Source organism: Pinus tabuliformis, chromosome 5_1, assembly GCF_031772625.1.
Source record: "Pinus tabuliformis cultivar Carrire ecotype Pingquan chromosome 5_1, CPIR1, whole genome shotgun sequence".
NCBI lineage: Eukaryota > Viridiplantae > Streptophyta > Pinopsida > Pinales > Pinaceae > Pinus > Pinus tabuliformis.
The window spans coordinates 618,250,831-618,259,770 of record NC_142305.1 but is presented as its reverse complement, the minus strand read 5'-3'; the positions used below and the strand labels follow the sequence as shown (position 1 = coordinate 618,259,770).

Genomic DNA, 8,940 nt, shown 5'->3' with positions numbered 1-8,940 from the left:
TGGAGAGAAAATGCAACAAAATGCAATTAGTACGGAAGGTGCCCCTCAAGATAGGTTTCCCCGCTCACCAGCGAGCGATTCGGGAAAACCACCACCCACCCTAAAACTACCAATGGCAATATTCCCACACCCAAAGAACGGATTAGGAATTCACCCCCTCAAGATGTATTGTTTCCCTGCTCACCAGAGATTAGGGAAAACCACCCACCCACTCTAAAACTACCAATGCAATATTCCCACACCCAAAGGTGGGATTAGAGAAGATGATATCAATATGACTAAATTCTTTAACACAAATCCCAACCATTAGAACTACAATATACATTCCATTTATAATGTTTAAAAAAAAAAAATAAAAGAAAGAGGAATTTAAAGAAAGTTAAGTTACATAATTAAGTATGAGATTTAATAATTCTAGCTAGAAATTTCGAGTACAATTATGCACCTGGATATTATTCATAAGAGAGGATATTATTCATAAGGAGAATGCACTGAAGCTACATATTTGCTATTGGAAGTTTTGGAACATGGAAGACATGGCTCATCACCCTCACATTCAGGCCATACGCCGGAGAAAATGGCATCACTCTACTACAGAGATCATGGGCAAAAGAACTGACCATCACACACATACTAATAACCCACTAAAAATTTTCCGTCAGCATGGCTTCATTGGGAAGCGGGAAGGTATCGTGGCATTGATGAAGCACAATGAGTTTAGATCACACTGCATCCTTCATACTAATGCCAGCAATCATTCTCGATTGAACATCAGGAAGTCGGCATTACACCAAGTAGCTGGATCTCATCTGTGGGCATTTTTGGAATAGATTTCCATAAATCAGACTTGTGGCCTCGCTGCTAGCACGTCTCTGTTTCATGGGAGCCTCCAGTAACATAAATCCTACTGGAAATAACACAACAGGAAATGTTCCTTCTAGGGCTCAATCATGAATGCCTTATAAATAAGAGATTCTATCCATGTACCATAAACCATCGTACAACTACGGTAAGTTCTTGCATGAGAATGATAACCTAGAATGAAGATCTCATGATTCAAAACTATAGGCTAGGCATGAAAAAACTAGATTTTCACCACCAATATAATCCAACAATCATGCATTGCCACACACATTCATCACGGTTCGAGGAGACAATGGCCCTCTCATCCATAAATTACTGTTCATATTGTAAACATCCCATAAATATATGCAGCATATTCTCCATTCTCCCATCTTCTTCTGAACGGTATAATACACCCCCAACGTCTGAAAATCGTCTGAAAATCATCAAGCTCTTGCTCAGGTTCCGATCATCTTCACACAGCAGCCTAACACGAGTCTTCTTGAAGAATTCAACTGCAGTATTAAGCTTTGCATTCTCGAAACAATCTTGAAAATAGATCAGTCTGTTGATGTCACATCATAGACAATTTTTTGCAACCGAAACCAAGATTCTTGGAAAAATATTATCACATCCTGATTGGATGCACTCCAATTTTAGTATTCATAGCACCATTGTCAGCAATAAAACCTGGTTAAAAAAGAACAATTTGTATCACTAGCATTTTGATCAGATGTAGGATGAAATTAATACAATCCTAGCTATTTTCTTGTGTTAATTGCAATGAAATGTCAATAACTACACTAACCCTAAAGCTGATAGCAGTTAAGTGGATGGATGCAATTGTTAAAAATTCGGTGAGGGTCCACGGGAATTGAGGATTCACGGGAATCAATACGAATCAATACTGTATAATAATGCCCTGGCCATCAGCTAATGGGGATCTCTCGAGTTTGGGCAGATCTGGGATTATCTTAAATATTTTGAAAAGTTTGCCATGTATGCTTTGCAACCCTGTGTGTATAATAAGCAAATTATCAAATCCAAACATTTCACAAGATCTCAGTGAAGCATTAAGACATGCATACAGCCTGTGTGGAGACTTGAGGAGTCAGGAATCTGTAAACTTGTAATCTTCGTGGCTTTTCTGAGAAAGCTGCGGGTAATTGAAACGGGGAAAACTAGGGCATTATGATAAAACAAAGGAAAAGATGGTGTGTATATGATATTCTATTAAAGCACATTTGATAGCTTGAAACCATAAAATAAAAAATAAAAAACAGAGATGGGTGATGCACCTCTTTGATGCCCCTCTTTGATGCTGTCCTCTACAATGTCCAAGGTATGCAAACTGTAAGAAGGATGTCGAACTGGCCTTGCAGACTGTAAAAACGTACAGGAACAGACCTTGTAAATCATGATGAGACCACTGTAAAAACGTACAAGAACAGACCTTGTAAATCATGATGAGACCACCGCTGGTTGAACAATGGGCGTATGCTGCAGAACATCCAAACTGCATATAAGCCAAAAAATTCACTTCCCTCCATACCATTTACCCTTGCTGCCCTATTAGAAAATGCATGTGGATGATGGCTGATGATGGCAGCAGATATAGGTCAATGTGAGTGGAAAGCTAGCTGTTGCCAATTAATGAATCCACATGCAGAGATTTTTTTTTTTGTCTTCTAGGCGAGACTCTAATTCGTGTTTGACCACCAATCCGTTTTTTTTTGGTCTTCTAGGCAAGACTCTAATTCGTGTTTGACCACGAATCCGTTTCCGACCAGAGCATGCTGTTGCTTATTGACCTCGTGCTCACCTCATACACGTTTCGGACCAGAGCATGCTGTTTCTTATTGACCTCGTACTCACCCCATACACGTTTCGGACCAGAGCATGCTGTTGCTTATTGACCTCGTGATCAGACCACAGCATGTTGTTGCTTATTGACCTCTTTGAATTGAAAATCAGATTGTTTTATTTTCTCCATATTGCTTCGTTTTCTCCAAAGTTGCTCCATATGCCCTATGGTCTTATCTTCTCATACACATTATGCCCTATGGTCTTAACTTCTCATACACCTTTCATACACTTGCTTCATTTTCTCCAAAGTTGCTCCATATGCCCTATGGTCTTATCTTCTCATACACTTCTTGTTGAGATACTTCAGGCTGAATTAAATCTTTAATGCTTTCCATAATTTTAATAACATTTGCGGAGAAGTTTAAGCCCCTTTTCATACAGTCCAAACAAGCTTCCATGATAGTCAGATAATGAGATACTTCATGCTGATTTTCATAACATTTGCGGAGAAGTTTAAGCCCCTTTTCATACAGTCCAAACAAGCTTCCATGATAGTCAGATTATCTTTCTTTGACCATACCAGCGTTGTCCTCCTCTGTCTTCTCCCTCGCAGATTCCTGTGACTTCTTATTTGCCTATTTGCCTTTATTCTCTTTGCCGGGTGATCAGAATCAGCCATTTTTATATGCTTCAAATTTCATCAGAAGAGGCAATTAGGGTTTGAACAAGGCAATGCAGTATAGTGAACATGCTTCAAATTTCATCAGAAGAGGCAAATAGGGTTTGAACAATGCAATGCAGTATAGTGAACAGAAAAAAGAGAAACACAAAGCAGAGTTTTATTCTGAATAAATGACAGAACACACATGATATTACTGTATAATTTATTTTTAAGTTAAGACATTTAAAATTAAAATTGTCTTAATTATAAAATTTAAGGTAACTAAAATAATAATTTGTGTGTTTGAGACAAAATATTAATTCCGTCTTTAAAAAAGGTCTTAAATGTACTAGTGTCGTGTATTATTGTTTCAACTATTTGCTCTTAGGGTTTTTTTATAGTTTCAATCTATTATTGTTTTTGAATGTATTTGTATCTTCAAGTTTTAGTTTGAAAGTATTTGCATCTTTTGGTTTCAAACTAATATATGCCATTTCAAACTAATTTATGTTTTTTGAGAATAAAACCATGGCCGCATGTTTCAAACCATTGTATTAAATGGTCGGTTAGACTATTCATATTAAACTATTGCATGTCCATGTCAGCGTGTTTTAAAATAAACACGCAGCAGCATGTTTTTTACACTGGGTTTTTAAATGGCACTATGGGTTTCATTTAAGTCTGATTTAAACTATTTTAAAATCTGGATTTAAATTATTTTAAAACTATTCTAAAATTATGGTTTAGAGTGGAAAGTGGGTTTTAAAATGGTTGTATGGGTTCGTATGGATTTCAATAAAATGTGGGTTTAAACTAATTAAAAATTAGGTTTAAATCTATATTATAATCTAGATTTAAATTATTTAAAACTATGTTTTCAAACTCATACATTGTTACAACTATTTTAAAATCTGAATTTAAATTACTTTAAAAGTATGGTTCATAGTTTTAAAGTGGAAAGTGGGTTTTAAAATGGCTCTATGGGTTTCAATAAAGTGTGGATTTAACTAATTTAAATTGGGTTTAAATCTATTTTAAAATTATGTTTACGACTATTTAAAATCTCAGTTTAAATTACTTTAAATCTAAATTACTTTAAGACTATGGGTTGAAGTAGACTTTAAATAACTTTAAAGCTATGGGTTTAAATAACTTTAAACCTATGGGTTAAAATAGGTTTTAAACTAGCTGTATGGGTTCCAATAAAGTATGCATTTAAATTAATCTAAAATTGAGTTTAGATCTATTTTAAAATTTAGGTTTCAAAAATCATAGCGATCATAGCATTCACGGAAATGCAACATAAACACATAATCACAAGTAGTCACAAATTTAAGTAATTCCATGTGCATATTGTTGGATTTATTGCTTATATGTGCATTTTGTTGGATTTATTGCTTATATGTTTCAGATTTCTAGTGCACACCAGGTTTCTATTTTCTATTTAAATTTCTATTAAAGAATTAGAGAATGAATTTAGAAAAATTCATAATTATATAATTATAAAAATGCAGCTTTCCTAGCTTTATTGGTAAATGTCCTCTCACTTGCACTCATGGGTTTGTGTATTTGCACTACCATTCCTATTCAAGTGCCCTTGTATTTTATTAGATTTCTCTTTAAGAATTAGAGAATGAATTTAGAGAATTTCATAATTATATACTTACAAAAAAGCAGCTTTATTGCTTATATGTTTCAGATTTCCAGTGCACACTGGGTTTCTATTTTCTATTTAGATTTCTATTAAAGAATTAGAAGAATTAGAGAATGAATTTAGAGCATTTCATAATTATATACTTTTAAAAATGCAGCTTTCCTAGCTTTATTGGTGAATGTCCTCTCACTTGCACTCATAGATTTGTGTATTTGCACTAATATACATATTCAAGTGCCCTAGTATTTTATTAGATTTCTATTAATTATGTTTCAGATTTCTAGTGCACACTGGGTTTCTATTTTCTATTTAGATTTTGAATTTAGGGAATTTCGTAATTATATCCTTGTAAAAATGCAGCTTTCCTAGCTTTATTGGTGAATGTCCTCTCACTTGCACTCATAGATTTGCGTATTTGCACTAATATACATATTCAAGTGCCCTTGTATTTTATTAGATTTCTATTAAAGAATTAGAGAATGAATTTAGAGAATTTCATAATTACATACTTCTGAAATTCCTAGCTATCTTGATGAATGTCCTCTCACTTGCACTCATGGGTTTGGGTATCTGCAATAAAATCCATATTCAAGTGCCCTTGTATTTTATTTGTAACATTGTATTTTATTTATGCTTTTACTATAGTTTAAAAGGGAAATCATTGTATTTTATGTGTTTTTACTACACTTTCAAACTGAGAGTCAAGGGGACAACGGCACAACTGAGAGTCAAGGGGACAACGTTGCCGTTGTCATCCTCCATTACCCTAAGCTCCCATTGCACTTACCCTAAGTTCCCATTCCACCTCCAACAACAGTTAGATATTGCAATATTGCACAGTATGCATACTCCACATGGTGTTGCACAGGTTGATTCCACTTCCTACTAACTCTGATATCTAATAAGTTGTGATATATGTGAGTAGCAATAATTTAGGCAGATTTAATAAGTCGCTTAATAACTTCCCTCTAATAAGTCGCTTAATAAGTGTGACATATAAAAGAGGCATATACCAGTAATTTTATAATTCCACTTCGCTCCTAATAAATGCGTGATATAAATGAGGCCTAGCATTAATTTTATAATTCCACTTCACCTCCTACTACTCTAATAATTCCACTTCACCTCCCACTACTCTAATAGATGACCTAATTAGGGAAAATGTTTGTGTATGATGGATAACTATGGATTGATTCTACTTCCCACTCATGAAGTCTAATTCTAATGGGCATTCTAATTCTAATTCCAATTTTATGTTGAAAATGTAGCAAGTTAAGTTCTTCTCGCTTGTGCCTTAGTTAGTTAGTGAAGATCGCGGATTTGTCTTTCTATAGCATGAGTGTGAGCTCATGAGACAGACTTCAATTACGATGAGTTTACTTCCAATTTACTGGAATGATCATCAAGTTTGCATGTGTAGAGCTGGAGCTTCAATTACATGGAGTCTTCTTCAATTTGACTACAAGATGAGGTGGCAATTACAAGTTCAGTTAGAACAAGTTTAGTCTTCAGTGAAGATTGGAGAATGGAATGATCATCAAGATTGCATGTGTAGAGTTGGAGCTTCAGTTACGTGGAGCCATGATTGGAGAATGGAATGATCATCAAGATTGCATGTGTAGAGTTGGAGCTTCAGTTACGTGGAGCCATGTGTAGAGTTGGAGCTTCAATTACGTGGAGTCTTCTTCAATTTGACTACAAGACGAGGTGGCAATTACAAGTTCAGTTAGAACAAGTTTAGTCTTCAATGACGATTGGAGAATGGAATGATCATCAAGATTGCATGTGTAGAGTTGAAGATTGCATGTGTAGAGTTGGAGCTTCAGTTACGTGGAGCCATGTGTAGAGTTGGAGCTTTAGTTACGTGGAGTCTTCTTCAATTTGACTACAAGTATTCTTCAATTTGACTACAAGACGAGGTGGCAATTACAAGTTCAGTTAGAACAAGTTTAGTCTTTAGTGATGATTGGAGAATGGAATGATCATCAAGATTGCATGTGTAGAGTTGAAGCTTCAGTTACGTGGAGCCATGTGTAGAGTTGGAGCTTCAGTTACATGGAGTCTTCTTCAATTTGTAGAGTTGGAGCTTCAGTTACATGGAGTCTTCTTCAATTTGTAGAGTTGGAGCTTCAGTTACGTGGAGCCATGTGTAGAGTTGGAGCTTCAGTTACGTGGAGTCTTCTTCAATTTGACTACAAGACGAGGTGGCAATTACAAGTTCAGTTAGAACAAGTTTAGTCTTCAGTGATGATTGGAGAATGGAATGATCATCAAGATTGCATGTGTAGAGTTGGGGCTTCAGTTACGTGGAGCCATGTGTAGAGTTGGAGCTTCAGTTACGTGGAGTCTTCTTCAATTTGACTACAAGACGAGGTGGCAATTACAAGTTTAGTTAGAACAATTTTAGTCTTCAGTGATGATTGGAGAGTGGAATGATCATCAAGATTGCATGTGTAGAGTTGGAGCTTACGTGGAGCCATGTGTAGAGTTGGAGCTTCAGTTACGTGTAGTCTTCTTCAATTTGACTACAAGACGAGGTGGCAATTACAAGTTCAATTAGAACAAGTTTAGTCTTCAGTGATGATTGGAGAAAGAACGAGTTAAGACTCCAGTGTTGATTGGAGAGAGAACAAGTAGAACCCTCAATTAACTCACAATCATAACTCAAACTTCCAAATTGAGCTCAACCTCCTTGCATGCTCGAATTGGATTTATAAAGAGGACAAAGGCATAGGATCGAGAACGAGTAGAACCCTCAGTTAACTCGCAATCATAACTCAAACTTCTAAATTGAGCTCAGCCTCCTTGCATGCTCGAATTAGATCTATAAAGAGGGCAAAGACATAGGATCGATCATTATTGTGAGATCATTCTTTGTGTGTGCGCGCAAAATTGAGGAGCTTGCGCGCTAAGATTTAGGAGCGCAAGTGCACTGAGAAATAGGGAGGAGCTTGCGCGCTAAGATTTAGGAGCACAAGTGCACTAAGAAATAGGGGCCTCTAGTGCACTAAGAAATAGGGAGGAGCTTGCACGCTAAGATTTAGGAGCACAAGTGCACTAAGAAATAGGGGCCTCTAGTGCACTAAGAATTAGGGAAATAGGGCTCAAGTGTGCTAGGAAATAGGAAATAGGAGGACTAGTGCGCAAGGATTTAGGAGAAGTGCCCAAGAATTGTGGAGCACAGGATCAAGGATTCTCAGGGCAAGTCATGGCTATTAGTAGGAGACCACAAGACTATTCAGTAGGAGCTTTGTGTTCTCAAAGAGATTGCTAGTTGCAGTAAGCAACGTATAGATCCAATTGCTCAAGAACAATCAATAATATACCACAACAAAGAAACCAAGTTTTCCCTTTTGTGTTTCCTAGGTAAACAAGCATGTCAATTTGTGTGCATGTGTTTTTATCTCTCCCGATTTCCTAGGTAAGCAAGCATGTCAATTTGTGTGCATGTGTTTTTATCTCTCGATTATTTTTCATTGTTTATAAATTGTTAAGAGCTCTATATTTTGGTGAAGTAAATTTCCTTTTAGTTTTCAGGTGTCTTGTTTGAGTAAATCATCAAAGTAGTTGCAGGAGTTCCGAGAATATTAAAAGGTACTAGAGCAGAGTTCTCACCAACATCAAATTAATCGATCAGTGGAAGGCTAGTTGAAGGCTTGTGCTAGAGTTTTGAAGATCAGTTTTTGGATAGGATGGTGTTCCAAGGACTAAGCCCAGATCACTGTTTAGAGAGAGCCTTGAACTTATGCTCATGGAGGGAGAGTATCTCAGTGGTGTTGGAAGATAATAGGGTGCTAGAATTTGCAAAGAATCAAATAGTTCCACCTCAAGATGCCCAACAATTGTCGAGCATAACAAGAATGTCTTGAGAAAGATAAAAATAAAGCCTTGAAAATGACACCAAGCCAGCCTTGAGAATCATTCTTAAGGGGGCCAAAGACCTTTATGTCCACATCTCCATGGGAAGAAGAAAACA

General features: G+C 36.3%; 1 long non-coding RNA gene across 1 annotated transcript; it reads right to left on the bottom strand.

Annotated features, from left to right (window-relative positions):
• Nucleotides 1-779: 779 nt before the first annotated feature.
• LOC149166443 (uncharacterized) lies at nucleotides 780-4,077 on the bottom strand. The gene is made up of 2 exons (XR_016260862.1): nucleotides 2,142-4,077; nucleotides 780-1,533 (listed from the first exon to the last, which is right to left on the bottom strand). It is a non-coding gene; the product is annotated as an uncharacterized LOC149166443 (long non-coding RNA).
• Between the last annotated feature and the right edge of the window lie 4,863 nt (nucleotides 4,078-8,940).